This window comes from Marmota marmota, unplaced genomic scaffold (genome assembly GCF_001458135.2).
Source record: "Marmota marmota marmota unplaced genomic scaffold, marMar, whole genome shotgun sequence".
NCBI classification, from domain to species: Eukaryota; Metazoa; Chordata; class Mammalia; order Rodentia; family Sciuridae; genus Marmota; species Marmota marmota.
Genome location: NW_026000026.1, coordinates 64,636,107 through 64,651,523, shown reverse-complemented (window position 1 = coordinate 64,651,523; position 15,417 = coordinate 64,636,107). Strand labels below are relative to the sequence as shown.

Here is a 15,417-nt window from a genome sequence, read left to right as displayed (position 1 = left end):
TTATTTATTTAGCTCTAGATTTTTGTGTTATTTGGTTATTTGAGAACTAATTGCTTAATTTGTTTATCATAGAGCTGCCTGTCACTTTTTTTTTTTAATGGCTTTGACCATTTCACTCACTCTAGGTCTGTCCATTGGTAGATGAATTTGAGCAAAAATAGAAATCTAAAATGCTGATACTTCTCAAATTATAGCAGCTTTGGTATAAGATTTGGAAAGAAAAGACTGAAGCTATTGAATTTAACATGAGGTTGTAGGATCAATTTTGAATTTTAATCACCCACACCATCCCTGTTCTCTGGTATGACATAGAATCAGGACTTGGCCCTAAATTATGTTTTACATTACTGTTTTAATTTCTTGGATGAATCTCTTTATTATATCTAAAACCATAGCCAAATGGGCGAATTTAGAAATCATATGTTGATTTGAACTTATCTAAAATGTTTGCATTAAATAAATGTTATAGCTAATATCTTTTAGTAATAATATATTCATATACTGAATACCTAAAACTTACAATTGATAAAATATTTATTGAGTGATATTATGTGCAGAACACTGGGAGGCATACAGGGGATTCAGACAGAGATGAATAAGGTGACATCTGCATCTGCAGTGAGAGCTTTGTTATATCCTATAGATACGAGAACTTTATAAACTTATCCACAGTACAGAGTAGAAAATATTTTAAGAAATCTTCACTTAACAATTCATTTGACAGATATTTATCAAGTGTCCACTGTGGGCCAGGTATTTTTCTCAGTGATGGAGATACTGTAGTAAACAGTATAAACAACATCTCTGCCAGTAAGAAGCATGTAGTTAATGATTTTTTTTTTTTTAGATTACTACATACTTTTCTTTTCATCCTTAAGGGTGTGCTCAACCACCTGGAATTTTGTTGAAATGCAGATTTTAATTCAATAGATCTTATTCGGGCACCCTATACTTTACATTTGTAACAAGTTCCCAGGTTGTATTGAGGCCTGTGAGCTGCAGTTTGGACAGGGAGGAAGGTTCTAGACAAAATTCAGGGGGCAAAGAGATAACTCTGGTTTCTCACCAAGGACTCTTGGTTTTATTTGCCCTGAGCTTTCTATTTAGTTCTACAGTTCCTAAAATGAAACTCAGTATTTACGTGAGTGAAAGTTATTTGTCATTTAAAAAGCCTAGAAGGCATAGTAGTCTTCAAGTCTCAGACAAAATAAAACAGATTTTTATGTTGAGGTTTATGCTTCATTAGAAATACACCACTAACAAATGTAAAGGCCAAGGATTTTGCTGCTAAGTCTTGCTCTCTATGGGCAAATTCTACTAGAGTGAAAATGTTGTCCTGGTCCAAAGAGAATCCTGTCATAAATGTCTAAGAATATTTATTTGCAAACCCTCTCCAGATGTATTTCATGTGGCAATGCCAGAATTACACCTCAGAAACAGATTTTTAACACTTTCCAATTTAAATCCATATGGTTAAATGAACCCAAAATGTTTATTTTACATTCAGCATAGAAGATGACTAACAGTTTTTCTCCTTCCACTAAGTTTTTTGTGGGTGGCTTTCAGGGGCCTGTACTTTCAATGGAGCTATAAAGGATTTGAGAAAAAAAATGCCTTCCTTTTCTAAAATTCTATGATTCTGGTGTCTGAAGTGAGAAATCATTGTTCCTGTAGAGTTTGCAAATGTGCTTCCATTTTTTTTCACAGCATATATATCATTTTCTTTTGCAATGAACTATTTTGTGATGCTTTTACTAACAAGAAATGGAACTAGTTGAAATCAGATTACTCTATTTTTTTTTCTTTTTGTTTGTTTTTGTTCTCCTTCACTGTATGTGTGTGAATACAACATGACTAATCTAAGTGAACTTTTAAGTCTGAAAGCATCAGACTTAATGCTCCACTATGGAAAGATTATGAAAACAAAGATGAAAATGTTCCTTCTGTAAATTGGTTGTATTTTTATGAAAACAAAAAGACGAAGAGGATGGTAAGCACTCATTTTAAGTTTCTTCTTAGTTTTATAATAGGGCCCACCAATGCTTTAATTACAAAGCAGAGGCAAATCTTTTCCTTTTTAATTAATTATTATTTTTATTTTCAGTGCTGGGGTTGAACCCAAGGCCTTATATATGCAAGGCAGTTGCTACTACCTTCTCAGCCCCTAAATTCTCGGTAACATAAATTTATTTAAAATATTGAGCAGCATTTCCTAAGAACAGTGAACACTGTTAAGAACAGTTAATTTAAGATGTGGCTGTTTGTAGATATTTGTTTATGCTTGTCATGGTATAAATAAAGGTTCTTAGTAATTTGGATGGGACACCTTCTTAGGGTGTCTAGTTTTATGATTCTCATAGATCCAGAAATGCAAAAATCACTGATTATGAGTTTAAGTGGCTCTTTAAGGGGGAGAATGTTTGGAAGACTAGTAATTTTAGGAATAGGATATCTTTATTGATTAAAACATCATTTGCATATCTTTAGGGAGTGGCTTTTGTTCAAAATATAGTTGACTTTCCTAAGATTTATGGTCATTGACATGTTTATAGGAAAGTAGAAGATGCTTAATATTTTAAATTAGTGTTTGGCCTCTCAATTTTTTAAGAAAGACATATATATATATATATATATATATATATATATATATATATATATGTATGTGTATATATGTATGTGTATATATATATGTATGCATATATATATATATGTATATATATATATTTTTTTTTACATTTTAGCTCAAGGTTATTGACAGTGATTTGTCATCAGATTAATAGGTTGTAACCAAATTACATGCACTGATATGTATACATAAGCAAATTGCTTTGACTACATAAAATAAAAGCATTAAATTCATGTACTTTTTAATTTTATTTTTTGTAATTATAACTGATTAGGATAGAACCAAATATTCCTGAGTGTTACAGAGGCAAAGGCTCAGAGAATAAGATATCCAAGTATTCTGCATCAGATTAGATTTGTCTAGAATCGTCCTTAACATTTTTATATTTTAGAGCTGGTTAAATTCAGTTCTAGTTGACTAATATACCACTCATAGTGGTGAATTCTGAGCCTCAATTTCTTTACCCTAATAAATAAATGGATATAATAAAAATAATGTCTCTTTTTTTGTGTGAAATTTAAAGGAAAGTGGATACATAACAGGACTTTAAAAACTGCTGTAAAACGGTACGAAAAGGACAGAGTCAATCATACCTCAATAAGAGTAGGAGAGAAAAGAATAGAGATTAAGGGTGTGAGTTGATTCATTTCATACAGGGGAATGCCACTTTATAATTCAATATATTCTTGTAAGTTGTATAGAAAATATGTTTGTGTGAATAAAAACGTATTTTCAAAGCATCATGGAAGAGCTGATTTTTATTATAAGATAGACAGTCTTATTATTTTGTAATATATGTTGTCTCTGAAAGATAAGATTTATGCATTTATGTTGGGTTTTCTTTTAGAGAAATTCACATTTTAGGTTTTATCTTGTGAGTTCTGCAAAACAAATAAAGTGTGAAGAGTGACACTTCAGGGGCAGGTCTGCTAGACCTTCCTCCCAGAAATGAGCTTTGGATTTCCTTTGTAAAACTGGTCAAGTTTATTTTTAATGTCCTGTCTTCCCCTCTTAGTTTGTCTCATCTCTATCGTTTTCTCTACTTTGGGCTTCATAGGTATAATGAAATCTCTCCATCTCAGAGGGGAAATTAATGAATACCGACACTCTCTTGGAGAATGCTTGTATTTCCAATGAGGAGCTTGTTGAAACAAATCAATTCCTGTTGGGGCTGTTCCTTACAGGCTGTCCCTGGGATCCTTGGATTTTTCTGAATCTCACTGTCAGAGGAACAGTGTCGAGTTCCTTAACAATTCTCTGTTTAAAAACTCTTGCTATTGACTGCTTTAAAGCTTAGCAGATATTAATTATACGCACATTGATGTTAGAAACATAAATATTTCATAACATATAACAGAAAGGAAACAGAATTCGTCAAGGAACACATATTTTAATGCATTGAAACCCGAGTAACACTTTACCTTACCGTCAAAGGACCGCTTACTTGTAGAATTGTCTGGTGATTATTCAAAGCAGGTTTTAACTTTATATGTTTATAGTTAGGTGAATAGCAAATGTGCTCATTATTGATTTTTAAATTACAATCATATACTCACATAATTATTTTATAACATCATTTTACTACTAAATTTATAAACCTCCCTTAAGAAAAAAAGAAAAAAAAAAAACAAGAAAACAGTAATTCATACAGGAAATTATCATGATCCTTATGTTCTGTACCCAGAAATTTAGTGCTGTCTAAGGACAGAAGTTGGCCAGCAGCAGTCAAGGTACTGGGTTTATTATTAGCAAGACCAAAAGTAGTTGAAAGAGTACTGCTAACTGCATTACAAATTTGCCTTACAAGTGTAATGTTTTAGTATTTAGAATTGCTATGCTCATGGGACCCCTGGGCTTTTCTCTGTTGCCCTTGTATCATTTCATACAAAAGCAGGTTCCTTTTGTTCTGATAAATTGGAAGTTAAGAATTGTCAAGGGAATGTGCTTGCTATGGGTTTATTTCAAGTTTAAAACTTTTGTGATTTTATGTTACTGTATTTCTGTGTCTGATGAATGATTAATGGTTACAATCTCTCCCCTGTTTCAGATTTCTTTCTTGGCAAAAGGGTAGTCCAGTTTAAATTTTGATGATTTACTTATTGACACTGTGTATTATGCAAAATACAAGGAATTAATTTTTTTTATATCAGTTTAAAAATATCTGCTGGAGACTTCATCAAAGCCAGGCTTCCTTAGTATTTTATTTCCACAAGAGCTTGTTGAGGGATCGAATTGAGTGTACGGAAATCCAGTAATTCCTTAAGATGTTGAAATGATTGGATTGAGTTGCATTTTAATCATTTAGCTTTTATTAATATGGCAAATAATTAGTGAAGATTAGAGCCAAACATATTCCAGTGCATTTGATGCATTCAAACAGAATAGTCCAATCCTATTGCAATATCTCTTTATATTTTGTAGAGGGAAGGATAGTTTGAATTCTCTTTGTGAAGGCTAAATTATGTCACTTCTGTTTTACATGCTTAGAATGTAAAATGATGACTTACCCTTTAATATTACAGGTATAATAAGCTAGAATTTTAAGTATGGACCGTTGCCAATCCTCTTCATTCTCTCTCTTATTGAACATTTCAGATATTTGGCTCTGTCTTTATAGAAATGTTATAAAATGTGAATGGAATGTATGGCAAGATCTTAAAAGATAACAGCACACTTTTTTGATTTGGATAATAAGCATTAATTACAACTAGGTATTATAGACAACTATAAATTTCTTTCCTCAAGTTTCTAAAAAATCTTTAGTAATTTCCTGTGCCCTCACCCATCCTGCTAAGATTTCCCAACTCTACCTGTGGTTTAGTTTTATAATAATAAAAGAAAAGAAAGTTTAAGTCAACTGTCACATTAAAAAAAACTTAGGTAATTTTATTATTAATAAACAGTATTTCTACAGAGTTTCAACAAAAGACAGTGTAAACTCACAGGAATATTCCACTGAGTCTAATATAGTATTGGAAACAACTGTCCATCTTACCTCTCACCTACTATCCCATAGAAAGCCACTTTCGTTGGCAGGAAGAGGTGTTTGTGAATTTTTTTTTTTTTTTTCTTTTTACTCTTCAGCATCATAGGTCAGCCTTCCTAATCTATTGCCAATACAGCTGGCACACTTACTAGCATGTAGTATAGTACACTCCTAGTTCATTTTAGGACAAACCTGAATTGGCAGAATGCATAAGATCTGGTTTGGAAATCAGTCCTGGAGTTTGGATTAACTACACCTAGGGTGCTAGTGCCATTCTGGGCAGAGTAGGCAAAGCTTGGCAAGCTCCAGGCAATTGATAGGATCAGGCCCCTGCTTACAAGATATTCAGGGGTCACATTAAGTAGATTTGCATTGCAGCCTGATATGGAGTTTTAAGACTGCAGTAATCAGTGTTGGAAGACGATTGGTTTTTCTGGGTATAAATTGCTAATTAGTATTGAAAGTGTAACCTGTTTTGTTGAACAGCCTCCCTTATTTTCTCTGAGAAAGTGGTTTGGACAGTAATCTATTTACTCTCTCTCTCCACCTCTCTTCCCTCTTGTTAAAATAAAATCTAGAAACCTCTGGGGACTCCCCACTGTTGAGTTCTGCTTCGAAGGAGCTTTAAAACAGTGGCTTCAAACTGAAGTAAATATTGACTGGGTCTGGGGCTGAGCTCTGCTCAAAGCCTCCTATTGTTCCTCCTTAGTCAGCACTCCAGCCCAGGCTCGAGTGTGCATGTGTTAGGAAGAGAAGAAAGGCTGTGGAGGGAAATTAACAGGGCCCACAGCTGAACTCATAAATGCGCCATACAGAGGAAAGGGAAGCCGACTACAAAGCCAGCAGGAGCTTATGCTGGGTTACAGAGAATTTAGGAGACTGAAGTGCAAGAACACTGGCTGTCCTGTCTGTTTCAGAGAAGTTTAAGGTACATCAAGTTGCTTGTCTGCATGGGCCCAGCCTGCCTCTGAGCAAAACTTTCACTCCAGTGATGCTGTCTTCTCAAGGGGACAGGAAATGTAGCATCTTGGTGAACATGAAAGAAAGATAAGGGGTAAACCTGGGTTCCAGAATAACAGCCTCCCTCTCTGATACCTGTTCTGATGCTTCTTGTCATCCTTCCCTCCTTCAGCTGTCATGTTGGATTATACACTCTTGGGTCTCCTAAGTGCTTTGGCATCCCAGGGGTATCAGATGGATGAGGGAGAACCATATGCCTTCTGAAATGAAAGTTCTGAAGTCCTGAAGAGATGTTCTCATTATATGAAAAATTTAAACTTTTGTTAAAAAAGGAAAATTAAATCATTTAAATATGGAACAGATTCCCTTGTTTAAAGTGGAGCACTGTGAGTAAAAGCTGCCTGTATTTTTACCATTTAATTCAAGAACCCAAACAAACAGCTGGCTGACTTATGTTTTAGTGAAAACCATCCCAGTACATTTACTAACAGGAAAAGTAAACATCCTTAAAAAGAAATTCCCGTGTCTTGACTGCAAAGTGATTTTTAATAAATACACAGTAAAAACCAATAGCATGTTTGGGTTGTTCATTTCCACTGATAGTGTGAGTATCACTTTGTACTCGAAGCCCTCCGTGATGTTTGATGTGAACATATTGATGCTAAAGACCACATGTAGGCAAATACCAGGGCAATTAGAATATTCATTAATCGCCAAGGCAGTTTCCAAACTATTCTGCTTTACTAACATATTAGAACAAATAATGTCACTTACATAAAGCATGGAATGCTGTGGACATGGAGGGAAAGCACGTCTGTTCAGGTGTGTCAGGAAGTTCTTCCTGGAAGAGAAATAATTTAGTCTACGTCTTGAATAATGGATATGATGTTAGTAGTCAGGGATGGAAGTGGTAGAGGAATATTCCAGGGATCCTTAGCAACAAGAGCAAAGGTCTGCTGGGATAAATTTGGGGGATAGAAAGTAGTTTATTCAGAATGAAAGGGGTCTGGCAAAAACATCGGAAGCATGGGCTGGAAAGGTGTGTTGGCCATGTTGCACAAGGTCAGTGTAAGGCTGTGTTTTTGCTTTTTTAAAGGTTGTAATGTTTTTAGAATTATTTTAAGTTCAGAGCAAAATTGAAAGAGAGATTCAGAGAGACCCCCAAATACCTTCTTCCTTCATACTCATGAGGCTCCATTTGTAACATCAAGAGACAAGTTATAATGACTTTATAATAGATGGGTTAATAGGTTTCTAAATGTTTTACAATTGTTCTGCACTGTTGTATATCTTAGGCACTGGGTAATTGCTTTGTAAATATAACTAAGTACTGGTTAATATGCTGAATACTTCAAATGAGACTTGGTTTGTAAGTAGTTACATGGTAGGATATAAAACGTAGGTCAATTCTGATATTTCTAGATGAAACTTGGAATGCTCTACTATATTTGAATTGTTTCTCTCGCTTGCAAATTAAGCAGTTGTTTCCAAACTCCCTTTTTAGACAGAAAGTATTGTTCACAAAAATCATTAGCAGAAAATTAATGTGTAAAACAAAAACAAATAAAAAATCACCCCCAAAAAACTCAGTTTGTATTTCAGAGAGATGAGGTCTAGGCTGTGCTCACCTCTCTTCCCAGGCTTCTGAAAGGGCTATGAGGAGCCCCTGTGACTCTTTGAATGACATCCTCAAAAGGGCCCCAGTGAAAGAAGGGCTTGGTGTTGTTCTCAGAAGCAAATAGGAACATGCTGTGGCAGAGACACTTCCTCTTGTATAGGCCACAGGAGTGTTTGTGTTTCCCTCTAGGCATTGACTCCCATTTATTGAGCACTTACTGTATACCACGCACAGAGCTTTATAGGCTTCACAGTCATTATCATTTATATATCCTGACAAGGGCTCTTATGAGAGTTGTATTATAATGATTCTTGTTTTACAGATGAGAAAACTGAGTTTTGCATATTTTAAACTAACCAAAAGCCACTTAGCCAGTAAGTGGCCCTTAACCACTCAGCTAGGCTGTGTAGAGTGACATACTTAGTCTAACAGGACTCCGAAATGTCAGAGGGTGACCTTGGGACAGAATTTCTGAGGAGGCACAGTGGAAAATGATAGGGACTATATGCTAATATGAAAGGAGTGTTAAAAATGCACACTTGGATTCCTCCTTGTTGAGTGTTTAATGGACTGAGGTAGCAAGCCACAACTGTTGCACTCACAGCAAATAATTAGTACAAAGAGGTTAAATGTTTTGTGCACTTGTTCTTTGGAGCTAATTGTTAGACCATAACGTATATACAATTGGACTGTTAGGGAATCACACGCCAGCCAGCCCTCCTCCCCTGCCAGCATGATTCCGGAGGGCTGGCCAATGTATAGAGCTATTTTTGAGGACTTTCAGAAGAAATTCTGGATATTCTTTGAATAAAAGTTTTAGAATTTAACAATCATACAGTCAGGAAATTTATTCCTATAGTCAGTGGATATTTACACACTTTTGAGTCCATAATAGCATAATAACAATATAGATTTGCATAAAATTTTAAATGTATATTTTGCTTACTCTACAATAAGCACATTTCTAGCATGAAATCATAGGTTTTTTTTTTTTTTTTAAATGGCAGGGAATAGCATATGTGTGCTTGAAATGATGTTATGTTTTATTGTATCCCAAATTCTTCCACCCCCATCTTCTTCCTTTTGTTTTCTTCCAAGAGTTTTGCCCTTTAGCTTAACAGTCAGTAAATTTTTCCTGTTTAGTTTCAAAGATGAAAATCTCCTGATAAAATGTGAGTGGATGAGGCTCCACCCTCATCTCCAGAGATACAACATGGAGAAAGAAGAAAGAGTTCTGGCACATACTTTATCCAATATGTATACCTGCTTTCCTAGACAGACGCAGGTCTATGAGGTGTGGCTTGTGCCCTGAAATGTAAGGCAATTCATCCTTCATGCATAGATAGCCCTTTGTACCCCAGCAGTGGAAGCCATTACCTCCTCTTCTAGTTTAGTTGTTTATATGGGTAATATTGATATAAGAATAATACTTTAGTTTGTGTACACTCTCTGTATTTTTGTGTTCTATTCTCATTACTAGGTTATAAGATTCTTGAGGTAGAGATTGTGGTTTATATGAAGAAACACCACAGAAAGGCTGATCCATGATGCTTAAGAATTGAGATGAATTCTGGGTATAGTTCTTTGCTCTTTTTTTAAAATCTTTTTTTAAAAGTGGACATAATATCTTTATTTTATTTTTAATGTGGTGCTAAGGATCGAACCCAGTGCCTTGTGCATGTTAGGTGAGCGCTCTACCACTGAGCCACAACCCCAGCCCAGTTCTCTGCTCTTGTATTTGTTGATTGCTGAGGTCCTGGACAAGTTAATTAGCTTTTCAATGTTTCAGCTTCCTCATCAGTAAATGGAAATAATAGTATATTTGTCCAAGAGGGTCATTGTAATAATTAAATACTATTGCATATAAAGCCTAGAACAATACCTTGTACATAGTCTGTGGACAATAAATTTTAGCTATTAATAAATACTTTTGAAGGAATTTTTATCTTTTTCATCATTTTATTTCCAAAAATGTCTTATTATACAGAGATGTCAGAGAGAGTGCATCATCTAACATTGGAGTCAGGGTAACCTGGGTTCAGATGGTGCTTCTATTCTCCAACTCTCAGTTTTCACTTGTGTAAAATAGGGAAGATGTGTTTATTTGCAAAACTGGATGATTCCATGAGAAACTAAATGCATGTAAAATGCCTGGTGCCCCTAAGTGTCATAATTATATAATTATTCCTATTCATTAATTTAGAGAATTAATCATTTAAGAATTAACCTATATGATCCATTGTCTGTGCGTTGACTTTATTTTCTTGGTGCCTCTTGCCCAGTGCTTTGAAAAAATAGCTGAAATCGTTGTGCTAATTGTGTGAAAATTCTCCTTTCTGATTTTATCCATTTGGAAGATGAAGTAATGTCTTTTCAGAAACTGCCAAGGGCTAGAATCAGCGAACATGGATGTCACCTTTGTCTTTTTATCTAACTAGATGTTCAACCTGAAGCAAATCATCAAATGCCCCAGGATTCTCTTGACAAGGTATTGAATTAGTTAATCTCTTAGGCAAGAGCATCCGACTCAGAAGATGTGAAATTTGGCAAGGCCCAGACACTGTTAACTGTTTGACCTTGGGCAAGTTGCTTAACCCTAGTGAAGATGAGTTTCCTCATCTGTGAAATGAGAGAATCATTGTCCTCTGTGAAGTCACTTTCAACTTCATGAATCTACTGGCTTTTTAAACTTCCTTGAATTAAAAAATATAGATGATTTCCCTTTCCCCAATTTTGTTTTATCAGTGTAGAAAACATTCATTTTTACAACATGCATAAAAATTTGAAAAGAACACACAAGTTCTTTTTTTTTATTAGTTTCAAATATGACTCTAATGATTTTTCTAAAGATTTTTTTCCGTTTTATTTCCAAATATGACTTTAAAGGTTTATCCTTGGAAAACAAAACAGAAGTTATAGTTAATCAGTAAGAAGAATAATGTGTAACATGTATAATCCCTCCCCTTTTATTGATCAAAGTTGATTAATCCAGTCCTGAAATTTGACATAGGAAATCTTGATTGTATTGTATTTGGTTAATCTCCCAATTTAAGTTGATTTTGAAAATTAAGAACAATTTTAAAAATATTAAGTGCTTCAAAAAAAGACAAAGAATAAAAAAATTCACTTTATAGCTATAATATTTACCATAAGTTGATTTACTGAAACTGGTTTTCACTTAATTTTCCCTTGCCTTTGGGAAGACATAAGAAGAAGAAGGAGGAAGACTTCTAAAAAATTTGGTAAATGTGTATTAGAATTCAGCATACAAGTATACAATATAAATCTTTATCACAGTTGTACAAACATGATTCCACAGCCACATTCTTTATCCTAATTTTTATATAATTCTTCAAATTATGCACATTTATTTTTCAGTATGATTATTAAAATATAAACAATATAATGGTAAACTCTTGTGAAATGGGCATTTCAAAAATTGTTTTACTAATTAGTGAAAAACTAAGTGGACAAGACATACTGAATCTTTCGTGTAAGTTCTAGGATGCCAGTTCTCTCTGCAGGAATGATTCTACCAGAAAATCAGTTACATTTTTAGTACATTTTAAGGTATTAAATGCATTTGCCACAAGATGCTGGTAGATGTAGAGATAGATATATAACCAGTAATGAATAATTAGCTAATTCACCTGTTCTATGTTTTCCTTGCATTGGACTGTCATGCTTACAGAGCTCATTTATTTGGATATGCCTGGTCCACTTCAGGGTCTTTTTTCTTAGCAGTTTCTGGTCAGATTATTCATAATCAGTTTCATGGGTAGATTGGACTAGATTCATCCCATTTCCTGTGACAGCAAGGGTTTTGGCACACTAATCATAGTCACAGAGCATGAAGATGTGTCCTTTTAGAGGTTAGGTCTTGTTCTCATCCAGGTAGATTGATTTGTGAGCAGTAGCCTTTACCAGGAGCAAATGTATGTTTGCCAGTGTATTCTTCATTTAGTAGTTTTTTGGACATGGACATAATATTTTTCATTTCCTTATTTTCTAATAAAAGGAATCTGACTGAATTTAATAATCCAACTTTAACTTTCAGAGAATCTGGATTTTCATGCCTATTAACTTATAATTCTGTAATCTTTTGATTTTTTTATTAGAATGAGTATTAAAGGTTTATTTTACCAATATATATTTTCAATTACAAATACACTTATTTTTTGAATACATTCTTAAAATAAGAGCTTATATGACAATGCTACTGGAGACTATGAATTTTTCCCTTTTATAATTACTAATAATGTAATGAAGACAATTATATGCATTATACAATTGTGAGATGTTTTATATAATAGCTATACACTTGTAGTGAAAATTTGTTCCTGTTTCCAGAATTGAACAAAAAAGATGACAAAATTATTTTATTTTTATTTATATGCACACATACAACACATTTAACATCATTGTGCCTACTATATGTCATTTTTTTATTGTTGTCAGATTGACAACATCACAAAGATGATATCTTTGGAGAAAATCAATAATTTGTGTTATAGGGGCCTTATGCATATCATAACTATCTTTTACATCATAGCTTATTTCAACATGCTTATTAGTTGTGTACAATGAGCTAATAATCATTTAGAAGCCCAGATTCCAGGGAAATTTATCTAATAAGAGATCCAGTTTCTGGAAGACCTTGGGGAACTTGTCCTGAATGCCTGTACTTTACATAAAAATTCCTATATGATGAAACTTTTCCAGTAAGTTTTTGGGTTTTTTTTTTTTTCCTACTTTTTCTTTGGAATCAAGAAAATTCCACTTTAAGAACCACTTTCAGTGATAATGCCCACTGGTAGTAAGTGACGGTCTCTTCCTCACCCCATCATGTCCATATATTTTGGAAGCAATATAGCATTTTCTCAACAGGTATCTCTTTCAATATTGATGTGCCCAACATGCGTGAGTATGTGTGATCCTTCCTATCTCTGTTTACAAGCAGACCCATGAACTCAAGTAAATTAATCAAAGAACTAGCACCAATGTGTTTAGTCAGTGCTCTCCTCCACTCATTACTCTTTACTATCCCTTGGTAATAACTATCTTGCCTCATAGAAAATAGCAACATGAGACACTTGTAATCTACGTGGTGTCAGTTCTGGCTTGTTTATGGTAGAAAGCATAGTGCTTGGTACACAGTAGGCACTTTGTAGAATTTTTAAAATCTAAGAATGATAATACTTAGCATTTAGTGTTTTAAAAACTCTAAAATTTGTTTTTGTGTATATTTAAGGTGTACAATGCTGTTTTGATAGTGAAACTATTGATATAGTCAGGCAAATTAGCACATATAGTCTATTCTCCTAGCAAATTTTCAATATACAACAAAATACCTCTCCTTAACTTGAGTCTTCAGTATATTAGATCTCTGGACTTACTTAACCTGTATAACTATAATTTTGTACCCTTTGACCTACACCATAAATATTAGATACTACACATATTGTATCTGCTTAGATTTTATTTATCATTTATGTCAAAGAAAATGGGTGCTTCAGTTCACCCATTTTTTATCTGCTAATTGGAAGTCCCAGCTAACCTATGATTAGTCTTCACAGTTGAAATGTGAATAGTTCCTCATTCATTGTTTTTCTCAGATGCATTGTTTGGGCTCAGCCTCTTAGGTATTTGAAAAGATGGATTGATGATGGCAAAACAGAATGGGCTTCAGGCCACAGGGAGTGTGTGGTGAAATAAGTTTGATTTTCATAATAGTGATGATCCTCCATATTTATGTGGACAAAATAGTAATAACTAAATATCTGAGGTGGTCAAGGTTTGGAATGAGCCTTTTATGGTTATAGTTTTTGTTTTAGCATCCTCAAGGCATGAATTACATCTTTAAAAGTGCCTAACATTTTTAAACAGTTGGGACTATTCTGCAAAGACTTGATGCCTAAAAATATATGCAGTATTCATAGACAAGAGTAAGTGAAAATAACTTCCCCTCCAAAATCCTTTTGAAGTAAGATTCAAACAAAGGTATTTATTTAGTGTCTTAGGGTAAATTTAATGATAGAATCAGACAGCCTATAAAACTTTTTTAATACAGTATGGACAGTTTAGTTTAAATCACTCTAAAACACTGTTACATGCACATAAAGATTTGATAGAAATAAATTTGGTAGTTTTCAATATGAATAGTGAATAAAGCCACTTCTAAGGGGACTTTTGAATATTTATTTATTTATTTTGTAGTGGTAGGGAACAAACTTTGGGATTCTCATGCAAGTGCTCTACCATGGAGCTATATCAACCAACCCCAGGAGGACTTTTAAACAAAGTATTATGAAATAGTACAAGTTTAATTCTGTCATGTGGGAAAAATAATTTGAACAAAATTCAGATGAACTGTGTAGTGTTATGCAAGGTTAGAGGTGATTAGGAAAATAATTCAGCACCTACCAGTCAGATGTACTTATCTTTGTGTTATATTTAGAGCTTCTCATGTAATAAATATATTGTGACTTTTTTTTTTTTTTCTGGGTGAATTTAACTCATGCCTGAACAGTTGAAAACATTTGCAAGTCATGACATTACATAAAATGTCATCTTTTTTTATCTTTAAAGGTAAACCATAGTCATTTAAAATTTACGAAAATTATTAACTCTCAGTTGAGCATCTATTATGTGTCAGGTACTAACTAGATAAATAACGAAGATATTTTTGGATGACAAAAAAATTCGTGAAAGAAACTGGTGTTATCTTCTTGTTTTGCTTGACAGCAGAAAGTATAAAGTTCTGTTTACATATGAGATTTCTTTTAGTAAAATTACCTTTTCTCTTTAATAAATTTTCTATTCCTATAGATCATGTTTTTGTTCACTGATTTTAATATTTTTGAAATGAAAAAAATGTTCTCATTACATATTTTTTCTAAATAATGTTTCTTTTTCTCCATTCTTATTTTTGAGTAAGCACTAAATTTTTTTCTGAAGGCTACTAGAAGATAGCAAGTAGCAATCCAGTGAGTGCTGGAGGAATCTGAGCCGAGGTGTCTATTTATCTCTAATGGAGGATGACAACGACGGATTTAAGAAGTCATTCCCCTCATTGTCTCCAGCACAAAAACCTTCCGCCTGCATCTTTCAGCTTGTATCACCACTTCTAAAGGATCCATGGGCAAACTGCTGAATTTTTATTAATCAGCTTAACTTAATGAGATGAAAAGACCTTTTCAAAAGAATGGAGAAGGGAGAGACAGATAC

General features: G+C 33.8%; 1 long non-coding RNA gene across 1 annotated transcript in view; it reads left to right on the top strand.

The window, feature by feature from the left end:
• The first annotated feature begins 2,733 nt into the window (after positions 1-2,733).
• LOC125619081 overlaps positions 2,734-15,417 on the top strand; it is a 68,164-nt gene continuing 55,480 nt past the window's right edge. The window contains exon 1 of the long non-coding RNA XR_007350571.1: positions 2,734-15,417. This exon is cut by the window's right edge and continues 25,099 nt beyond it. This is a non-coding gene — a long non-coding RNA (uncharacterized LOC125619081).